We start from the raw sequence: 10,055 nt of genomic DNA, 5'->3' as shown, positions 1-10,055 counted from the left end.
AAAAAATATGAGGTCCCCATTCACCCCCAACGCCCCCACCCCACCACTCCCCCCACAGCAAGACTCTCCCCCACCATCATGACACATCCATTGCATTTGGTGAGTACATCTCTGGGCATCGCTGCACCTCATGGTCAATGGTCCACATCATAGCCCATACTCTCCCACGTTCCATCCAGTGGGCCATGGGAGGCTCTACAATGTCCGGTAGTTGTCCCTACAACACCACCCAGGAAAACTCCAACTCCCGAGAATGCCTCCACATCTCATCTCTTCCTCCCATTCCCCGCACCCAGCAGCCACCATGGCCACACTTTCCACACCAACGCCACGTTTTCTCGATTACTAACCACAGTAGTTCGTGAATAGAACATCAGTAAGTCCACTCTAATCCTTACTATATTCCTCCTTCCTGTGGACCTTGGATTGGTTGTGTCCATTCCACATCTATGTCAAGAGGGGGCTTAGATTCCGCATGGATGATGGATGCAATCCTCCTGCTTTCAGTTGTAGGCACTCTTGGCTCCATGGTGTGCTGGTTGACATTCTTCAACTCCATGTTAGCTGAGTGGGGTAAGTCCAATAAACCAGAGTGTAGGAGCTGAAGTCTGTTGAGGCTCAGGGTCTGGCTATCGTATTGTCAGTCCAGAGATTCAGATCCCGTAGATATATCTTAAACCCCAGCACCAACTACAGTTCCAGTAAAAGTAAAAGGCGAGACTTGTGGACAAAGATTGCATCTAAGTCCAGCTCCATTGCACAGAAACACCAACTCCAAAGAAGGGCCAACTGACATGGCAGTGAACTCCATCTGCCATGACCATAAACCTGTGGGTCTCTTTAGCCCTCAGCAGAACCAATACCTGGGGTTGTATCTGCTTTATCTGTCTCTGAGACTCTGCTCAGGTGTCCATAAGGGCAATCCTTCTGACAACCTCCAGACTCTTTTTTAGAGACTCATAGCCATATAAACTCATTTGTCCTTTCCATTTCCCCCTTAATTTAGGTCAAAAAGCATTTTTAACTCCTGTTATTATATGTAGACAGAGATATTCTGCTGGTCCGCTGTTGAACCTTTTGTTTAAGGTCATTTTCTAGTTACGTCATCAGCTGGTACTTGATAGTGATCCCTCGGCAGCAGGGAGGCTCATCCCCGGTGTCATGTCCCACACTGGGGGGAAGGCAGTGCATTAACATGCTGAGTTTGGCTTCAAGACTGGCCACATTTGAGTAACATGGAGGCTGTCAGGAGGAAACTCCTAGGCACAGTGCTGCTCTAGGCCTTGTTCTTACTTCGGGTGTATAGGCTCGCAAGCATAGTCATTAGTATCAGGGGCTCACTGTTGGATGCTCATTACTTCCTGGTCCTTGCCGTTGCACCCGGGGGACTGCCGCTGCTCCCCTAGGGACCACGACAGAGCCCCCCGGCCAGGAATGCAGCACCCACCCAAATGTTGTTTCCACTATGAGTATATCCAAACATTTCCATGGACCCCGGGCACATGCCCTGTATAACTCCCTGTCAACCATATGTCCCCTGTCAATAACATCCCATACCAGTATTCCTCCACTGCCATTGTTGAACCACTCCGTGATCCAAAACTTACTGAAAAGTGAAGCCCAATATAATGCCAGATTCCCTTAATAGTAAAATGGAATATAGCAATGAGTTTAAAGGTTAGATATAGAATACATATTGATTTGGAAAAATTCTACATTCTGTCTTTTCCTTTTCTTTTTTCCTAATTATCAAGCTTCTCTTCACAAGAGCTATAGATCACAGTAATTCATATATACAATATACAGTAATCCTACATATCCAATATAAAACCTTTTCCCTTCCACAGCAATAATCTTTTAACATATTCATACCATATTTACTGAAACTGATGTACAGATATTGAGACAATAGCTTTCAAACAAGGTAACATTTGTGTTTACATTGTAGTTTATACTTTAGGCTATACAATTTTGTAAATTTTTAGTTATCCTATGTTTTATATTATGATTTACATTATTAGTCTGTCAGCCCCTATATGTTTTTGGTGTAATATTACATGTTTTATATCCATCCTTGCATACTCTTGTGAAACACTTCTATTGCCCTCACAGTTACATTGGTTCCATTCATTCAATATCTATTTCCCCCTCCCCTTGGGGCCCACACTGAGAGTCGATCTTCATTTCTTGAGGAGCCATGTTCAGAGATACTTGCAACAGTGTTGAGGGCTTGACTTGCTCAACTGCCCTAATGCCCTGGGAGCCACCATTTCTCTTAGAGATACAGTTCCCTCTATTTGATGGCATTAGTCCTCCCCAGGATGTGGGTATACCTTCACTTTCATTATATGGGTCTCTACCTAATGGTATAACTCACTATGGCAAAATGAGCAATCACATATTTCCTAGGAGTCTGTCCTGCATCAGATTATCCCCCTCGAGTATCTTAAACAGGTAACTTCCTAATTATATTTTGAAAAGGTTTTCTCAGCATTATACCCTCAACCAACACCTGACAATCTCCTATGTTCGTATGTTGCCCCACCCTCCCCCAATTTCTTGGGCAATATTACTCATCCGCCCATCCCTTGCCCCCCTCAAATACAAAAAGCCCCACCCAAAGGTAACTCTATGCCCCCATTTTATCCCTTCCTTGTACACATAGTTACCTCCAGCTTATCATAGATTTCACCCATGTAGATGTCAGCTTATATCCTTCCTCTACCCCCTGATTTCCTGTAAGCCTATATTCCCTTCTCTAGCTCTCTGAGGCAGCTTGGTTTACTTATTTCACATCATTGAGGTCATGTAGTATTCATCCTTCAATGCATGGGTTGCTTCACTCAACATAAGGTTCTCAAGATTCATCCATGTTATCACGTGTGTTTGTAGTGTATTTGTTCTTAAAGCCGAGTAGTATTCCACTGCATGTATATACCACAATTTACTGATCCACTCATCTGTTGATGGGCATTTGGGTTGATTCCAACTTTTGGCAATATTGAACAATGCTGCTATGAACATTGGTGTGCATATATCGGTTTGTGTCCTTGTTTTCAGTTCTGCTGGGTATATACCCAGGAGTTGAATTACTGGGTCATATGGCAAATCTATGGTTTGTCTTTTGAGAAGCCGCCAAACTGTCCTCCAGAATAGTTGGATCCTTCTGGATTCCCACCAGCAGTGGATGAGTGTTCCCATTTCTTCACATCCTCTCCAGCACTTGTATTCTTCTGTTTTTTTCATAGCTGCCAATCTTATGGGGGTAAGATGGTATCTCATTGTAGTTTTGATTTGCATTTCCTGATAGCTAAAGATTTGGAACATTTTTTCATGTGCTTTTTAGCTATCTGTATTTCTTCTTTGGAGAAGTGTCTGTTTAAATCTTTTCCCATTTTTTAAATGGGTTGTTTATTTTTTTATTTTCAAGACATAGGAGTTCTTTATATATGCAAGTTATAAGTCTCTTATCAGATATATGGTTGCCAAATATTTTCCCCCATTGTGTAAGTTCCCTTTTTACTTTCTTGACAAACTCCTTTGAGGTACAGAAGGCTTTAATTTTGAGGAAGTCCCATTTATCTATTTGTTGTTTTGCTGCTCGTGCTTTTGGTGTGATGTTCATAAAGCCATTACCTATTACAAGGTCTTGTAGATGTTTTCCTACACTGCTTTCCAAAGTCTTTATGGTCTTGGCTCTTATATTTAGGTCTTTGATCCATCTTGAGTTGATCTTTGTATAAGGTGTGAGATGGTAATCCTCTTTCATTCTTCTGCATATGGATATCCAGTTCTCCAGGCACCATTTGTTGAATAGGCCATTCTCTCCCAGTTGAGAGGGTTTGGTGGCTTTATCGAATATTATATGGCTATATATATGAGGTTCTATATCAGAACTTTCAATTCCATTCCATTGGTCTGTGTGTCTCTCCTTATGCTAATACCATGCTGTTTTCACTACTGTAGCTTTGTAATATGTTTAGAAGTCAGGTAGCGTGATGCCTCCAATTTCGTTTTTCTTTTTCAATATGTCTTTGGCTATTCGGGGCCTCTTTCCTCTCCAAATAAATTTCGTAGTTAGTTTTTCTAGTTCCGTAAATAAGGCTGTGTTGATTTTTATTCAGATTGCATTGAATATGTAGATCAGTTTTGGTAAGATAGACATCTTAATAATATTTAGTCTTCCTATCCACGAACAGAGAATATTCTTCCATTTGTTTAGGTCTTCTTTGATTTCCTTGAACAGTCTTGTGTAGTTCTCTGTGTATAAGTTTTTTACATCTTCAGTTAAATGTATTCCTAAATATTTGATTTTTTTATTTACTATTGTAAATGGTATTTGCTTCTTGATTTCCTCCTGATCTTGCTCATTATTGGTGCACAGAAATGCTACTGATTTTTGCGCATTGATCTTATAACGTGCGACTTTACTAAACTCATTTATGAGTTCTAGAAGCTTTGTTGTAGACTTGTCAGGGTTTTCTATGTATAGGATCATGTCATGTGCAAATCATGAAATTTTTACTTCTTCCTTTCCAATTTGAATGCCTTTTATATCTGGTTCTTGCCTCAGTGCTCAAGCAAGAACTTCTAAGACAATGTTAAATAGAAGGGGAGAGAGTGGGCATCCTTTTATTGTTCCTGACTTTAGAGGGAAGGATTTTAGGATTTCTCCATTGTAAACGATGTTGACTGTGGTTTTTCTTATATACTTTTTATCATGTTCAAAAATTTCCTTGTATTCCTATCTTTGGGAGTGTTTTTATCGAGAAAGGGTGCTGTATTTTGTCAAATGCTTTTTCTGCATCTATAGATATAATCATGTGATCTTTTTTCCTTCGATCTGTTTATATGGTGTATTTCATTGATTGATTTTCTTATGTTGAACCATCCTTGCATACCTCGAATGAATCCCACTTGGTCATGGTGTATAATTCATTTAATGTGTTGTTGAATTCGATTAGCAAATATTTTGTTAAGTATTTTTGTATCTAGGTTCGTTAGAGAAATTGGTCTGTAATTTTCTTCTGTTCTTGTGGTGTCTTTGTTTGGCTTTGGTACTAGGGTAATGTTGGCACCATAGAATGAGTTAGGTAATGTTCCTTCCTTTTCAAATTTTGGGAAGAGTTTCAGCAGGATTGGTGTTAGTTCTTTCCAGAATGTTTTGTAGAATTCACCTGTGAGGTCATCTGGCCCTGGGCTCTTCTTAGTTGGGAGGTTTTTAATGACTGATTCTATCTCTTTACTTGTGATTGGTTTGTTGAGATCTTCAATTTCTTCTTTCATCAATATAGGCTGCTTATGTATTTCTAGGAATTTGTCCATTTCCTCTGAATTGTCATTTTGTTGGATTATAGCTTTTCGAAGTATCCTCTTATGATAGTCTTTATTTCTGTGGGGTCAGTGGTGATATCTCCTTTCTCATTTCTTATTTTGGGTATTTACATCTTCTCACTTTTTTTCTTTGTTAGTCTCACTAAAGGTTTCTCAATTTTATTGATCTTCTCAAAAAACCAGGTCTTGGTCTTGTTTATCTTTTCAAGTGTTTTCTTATTTTCTATTTCATTTAGTTCTGCTCTTATCTTTGTTCATTCTTTCTTCTTTCAGTGGGGTTACTTTGTTGTTTTTTAACTAATTGCTCCTATTGTGCAGTTAGTTCTTAAATTTTTGCTCTTTCTTCTTTTTTGATGTATGAATTTATGGCTATAAATTTCCCCCTCAGTACTGCTTTTGCTGCATCCCATAAGTTTTGGTATGTTGTGTTATCATTATCATTTGTTTCAAGGTAGTTATTGATTTCTTTTGAGATTTCCTCTTTGACCCACTGTTTTTTTAAGAGTGTGCTGTTTAATTTCCATATCTTGGTGTGAAATCTCAGCCTCTGGCCCTTCCAGATTTCCAGCTTCATTCCACTGTGATCAGAGTTATTATTTTGTATCATTTTGATCTTTCTGAATTCATTCAGCCTTTCTTTGTTGCCTAGCATATGGTCTATCTTGGAGAATGATCCATGTGCACTTGAGAAAAATGTATATCCTGTTGTATTTGGGTGTAATGATCTGTATATGTCTATGAGATCCAGCTCCTCTAATACACTGTTGAAATACTTTGTTTCTTTAGTGATTCTCTTTTGAGATGTTCTGTCCAAAGTTGATAGTGGTGTATTAAAATCTCCCACTATATTTGTAGATGCATCTATTCTTTCACTTAGTTTTTCCATCGTTTGCCTCACATAGAGGCTCCCTTGTTAGGACCATAAATATTTATGATTGTTCATTCTTCTTGAGAGATTGTCCCTTTCACTAATATGTAGTATCCTTCTTTGTCTCTCACAATTGTTTCACATTTAAAGTCTATTTTGTCTGATATTAATATAGCTACTCCTGCCTTCTTTTTTTTTTTTTTTTTTTTTTTGGTTATTGTTTGCTTGTAAGATTGTTTTCCAACCATTCACTTTCAGCCTCCATGAATCTCTGGGTCTAAGATGTGTCTCTTGTAGACAGCATATAGATGGGTCATATTTCCTTATCCAATGTCCCAGTCTGAATCTTTTGATAGGTGAGTTTAATCCATTGACATTCAATGTTATTACTTTCAAGGATTTATTTATGCTAGCCATATTTTGATTGGACTTGTGTTTGTCATATTTTGTTTGTTTGTTTTTTCTTCTCTTTTCGTCTTTTTTGTTGCTCTTACACTCTCCTCCAACTCTGCCTGTCCTGTTTTTTCCTTTCGTCCTGCAGAACTCCCTTTAGAATTTCTTGAAGGGGAGGTTTCTTGTTGGTATACTCTTTCAATTTCTGTTTATCTGTGAATATTTTGAACTCTCCATCCTTTTTGAATGCTAGTTTAGCTGGATAGAGTATTCTTGCTTGGAAATTTTTTTCTTTTAGTACCTTGAGTATATCATACCACTGCCTTCTTGCCTCCATGGTTTCAGATGAGAAATCAGCACTTAATCTTATAGAGCCTCCCTTGTATGTGATGGTGTTCTTTTCTCTTGCTGCTTTTAGAATTTTCTCTTTGTCTTGAGCGTTGGATAATTTGAGAAGTATATGTCTTGGGGTGGGCCTGTTGCGGTTTATGATGTTTTGGGTGCATTTTGCTTCTTGGATATGTACATCTGTCTCTTTCAGTAGATTTGGGAAATTTTCAGCCATTATTTCCTGCAACATTCCTTCTGACCCCTTTCCCTTCTCTTCTCCTTCTGGGATGCCTATAATACCTATGTTTGTGCATTTTGCATTGTCATTCAGATCCCAAAGTCCTAGCTGGATTTTTTCTATCTTTTTATCTATCAATTCTACTATCTGTTTGATTTCTGATGTACTGTCTTCCACATCACTAATTCTCTCCTCTGCCTCTTCTAATCTGCTGCTATTTGCTGTGAGTGTATTTTTGATTTCTTGAACTCTGGTGTTCATTCCCATCATATCCATTATCTTTTTGCGTATGTCTGCAATTTCCTCTCCAAGTGTTTTCTTCATATTGTTAAACTCTTCCTTTACTTCATTAAATTTGTCTCTAATACATCTTCTGAGATCTTTAATTACTTGAGCGAAGTTCTGCTCCCCTTCCTGGATTTTAGTTTGTTCATTGGATTCAGCCATGTTTTCCTGATTACTGGTTTGGTTTGTAGTTTTTTGTTGCTGTCTGGTCATCATTTTATCTTGATGGGTTTAATCAATTCCTTAGCTTCTTTGTCTAGTCTTGGGGATTAATTAGCTGTTGTTCTTGCATAAGTGTTATATCTTCTCTTTGTCACTTTGTTCTTCTTATTCTAATTTCTTGTTGCTGGCTGAGTTCACTTTGAAGGAAAAATTAGGGCCAGGGAAAGGCAATTGTGTAAGAAAGGAAAATGTGTAAAGTAGTATTGGTAATAAATGTTAACAGAGCAACAATATGACATCTGGGAGGATGGATATTAGATTCATGTAAGTTGTGTAGAGTAATAGCAGTAAGTAGAGTACCTATAATGAGGTAGTCGACTGAATATGGGAGGAATATAGTATGAATTAAAAAGCCAGTGTTTTCATGAGAGAGGGAAAGAGAAAAGAAAGGCAATAGTATCAAGAGTGGATAAAAGACAGAAAACAAAACAAAGGTATTAAAAGTTAAGTGTCAGACAATTTGGGGACCAAAGAAAGGGAGGTGGAATATAGGAGAGACAGTAGGTGATGGAGGATATCAAGATGTGGGGGAAAATGGATAGTGTAGGTGGCCAAAATCAATTCACACAGAAATAACACAATGGAGGATGAGGAAACCCAGCAAATGTGAGATGTTCCCTGCAGCAACTATTGTATAATTAAGATAAAATAAAATAAGAAGAAAAAGAGGGAAAAGAAAAAACAAAAGAAGAAAGAAAGAAAAAAAGGGCGTGGGTGGGTAAAGAAAAGGGAGGGAAACAAGTAAGAAGAAGAAAAGAAGAAAGAGAACAATAACAGCAACAACAACAACAAAAAACCCTAAAGAAATGGAAAAAAGACCTTGGGGGATACAATGGGTGAAAAGACTAGGTGATAATTGCAATATTATCAACCAGGACAATAAAAAATGAAAAGAAAAAAGAAAAAAAAGAAAAAAAGAAAAAAGAGAAATGGAAAGAGAAAGAAAAAAAACCCACAAACGTCGAGTGCTAGGACAATCAAGGATCTGAGATGGACCTCAGGGCATGGTGGATTCAGGGATGGGAAGTCTGTGATATTGCAGACTCAAGAGGTGTGTGTCTCTGGGGTGTGGGCCACCAGGGTTTAGGGGACACAGACCTGGCAACCTCATATCTGGTTAACAGGGAGCCTGGAAGCACCGCAGTGCAACACAGCCTTCAGGGATCTCCGCATCTAGGTGCCCAGCCCTATGGGGGGGTGTCACATCTGCAAACTCTGACCTCTGTGTGAGAAACCCAAAATTCCCCCTCTCACTAGTGTCTCTTCTGTCACTGTGTCACCAATTCAACTTCAGGACATCACCCACACTACAAGCCCCCAAAACAACCTGCTGAGGGCGCCTCTATATTGCAGCCAATTTAAGGATGCTGCAGATCAGCAGCCAGGCCTAGGGGGCAGGGTTCTAGCCGTAAGTGCTGTTATCCATGTCAGAAACCCAAAATTCCATGCCTCGCAAAACTCTCCTCCATCTGTGTTTCACCTAATCAGCTTCCAGATACCTCCCACCCTGCAAGCCCCCGAAACAACCTGCTGGTGACGCCTCTGTATTGTGACCAGTTTAAGGTCACTGCAGATCAGCAGCCAGACCTAGGTGGTGGAGCCCTAGCCGGAAGCACTGATATCTGTGTCAGAAACCCAAAATTACATGCCTCGCAACAAACTCCGTCTCTGTCTCACCAAATCGGTTTCCAAAGTCTCCTGCCCTGCAAGCCCCTGAATAGCCCACTCAGGGCTTATGAATTCCCCAGCACCACAGAGCCTCCAGGAATCACTGCCACAGTGCTGCCCACCCCAGGGGGGAGTGCCTGTGTGCAGCCCGTATCTCTGTAAAAGAGAGCCTCAATTCTACCTTTTACATGAATCTTCTCTGTCACCATCCCACCAAATCGATGTCCAGACACCTCCTGCCCTGCAAAATCCTGAAACAGCCTGGTCCTGAAGAATTTCCAATGCTGCCCAACGGTTTCTTTGCAGGAGAGACTATAAGGTGCACTCACTCAGACACCATCTTGCCCCGCCCTCCTAAACTCATTTATTAGCTCAAGTAGATTTGTCATGATACTTCAGAATTTTCTTTTTTTTTTAAAGATTTATTTATTTATTTAATTCCCCCCTCCCCCGGTTGTCTGTTCTCTGTGTCTATTTGCTGTGTCTTGTTTCTTTGTCCGCTTCTGTTGTCGTCACGGGAAGTGTGGGCGGTGCCATTCCTGGGCAGGCTGCACTTTCTTTTGCGCTGGGCGGCTCTCCTTACAGTGCACTCCTTGTGTGTGGGGCTCCCCTATGCAGGGGGCACCCCTGCGTGGCATGGCAAGGCACTCCTTGCGTGCATCAGCACTGTGCATGGGCCAGCTCCACACGGGTCAAGGAGGCCCGGGGTTTGAACCG

Source organism: Dasypus novemcinctus, chromosome X (assembly GCF_030445035.2).
Source record: "Dasypus novemcinctus isolate mDasNov1 chromosome X, mDasNov1.1.hap2, whole genome shotgun sequence".
NCBI classification, from domain to species: Eukaryota; Metazoa; Chordata; class Mammalia; order Cingulata; family Dasypodidae; genus Dasypus; species Dasypus novemcinctus.
The sequence above is the reverse complement of the archived record's forward strand: the minus strand, read 5'-3'. Positions refer to the sequence as shown.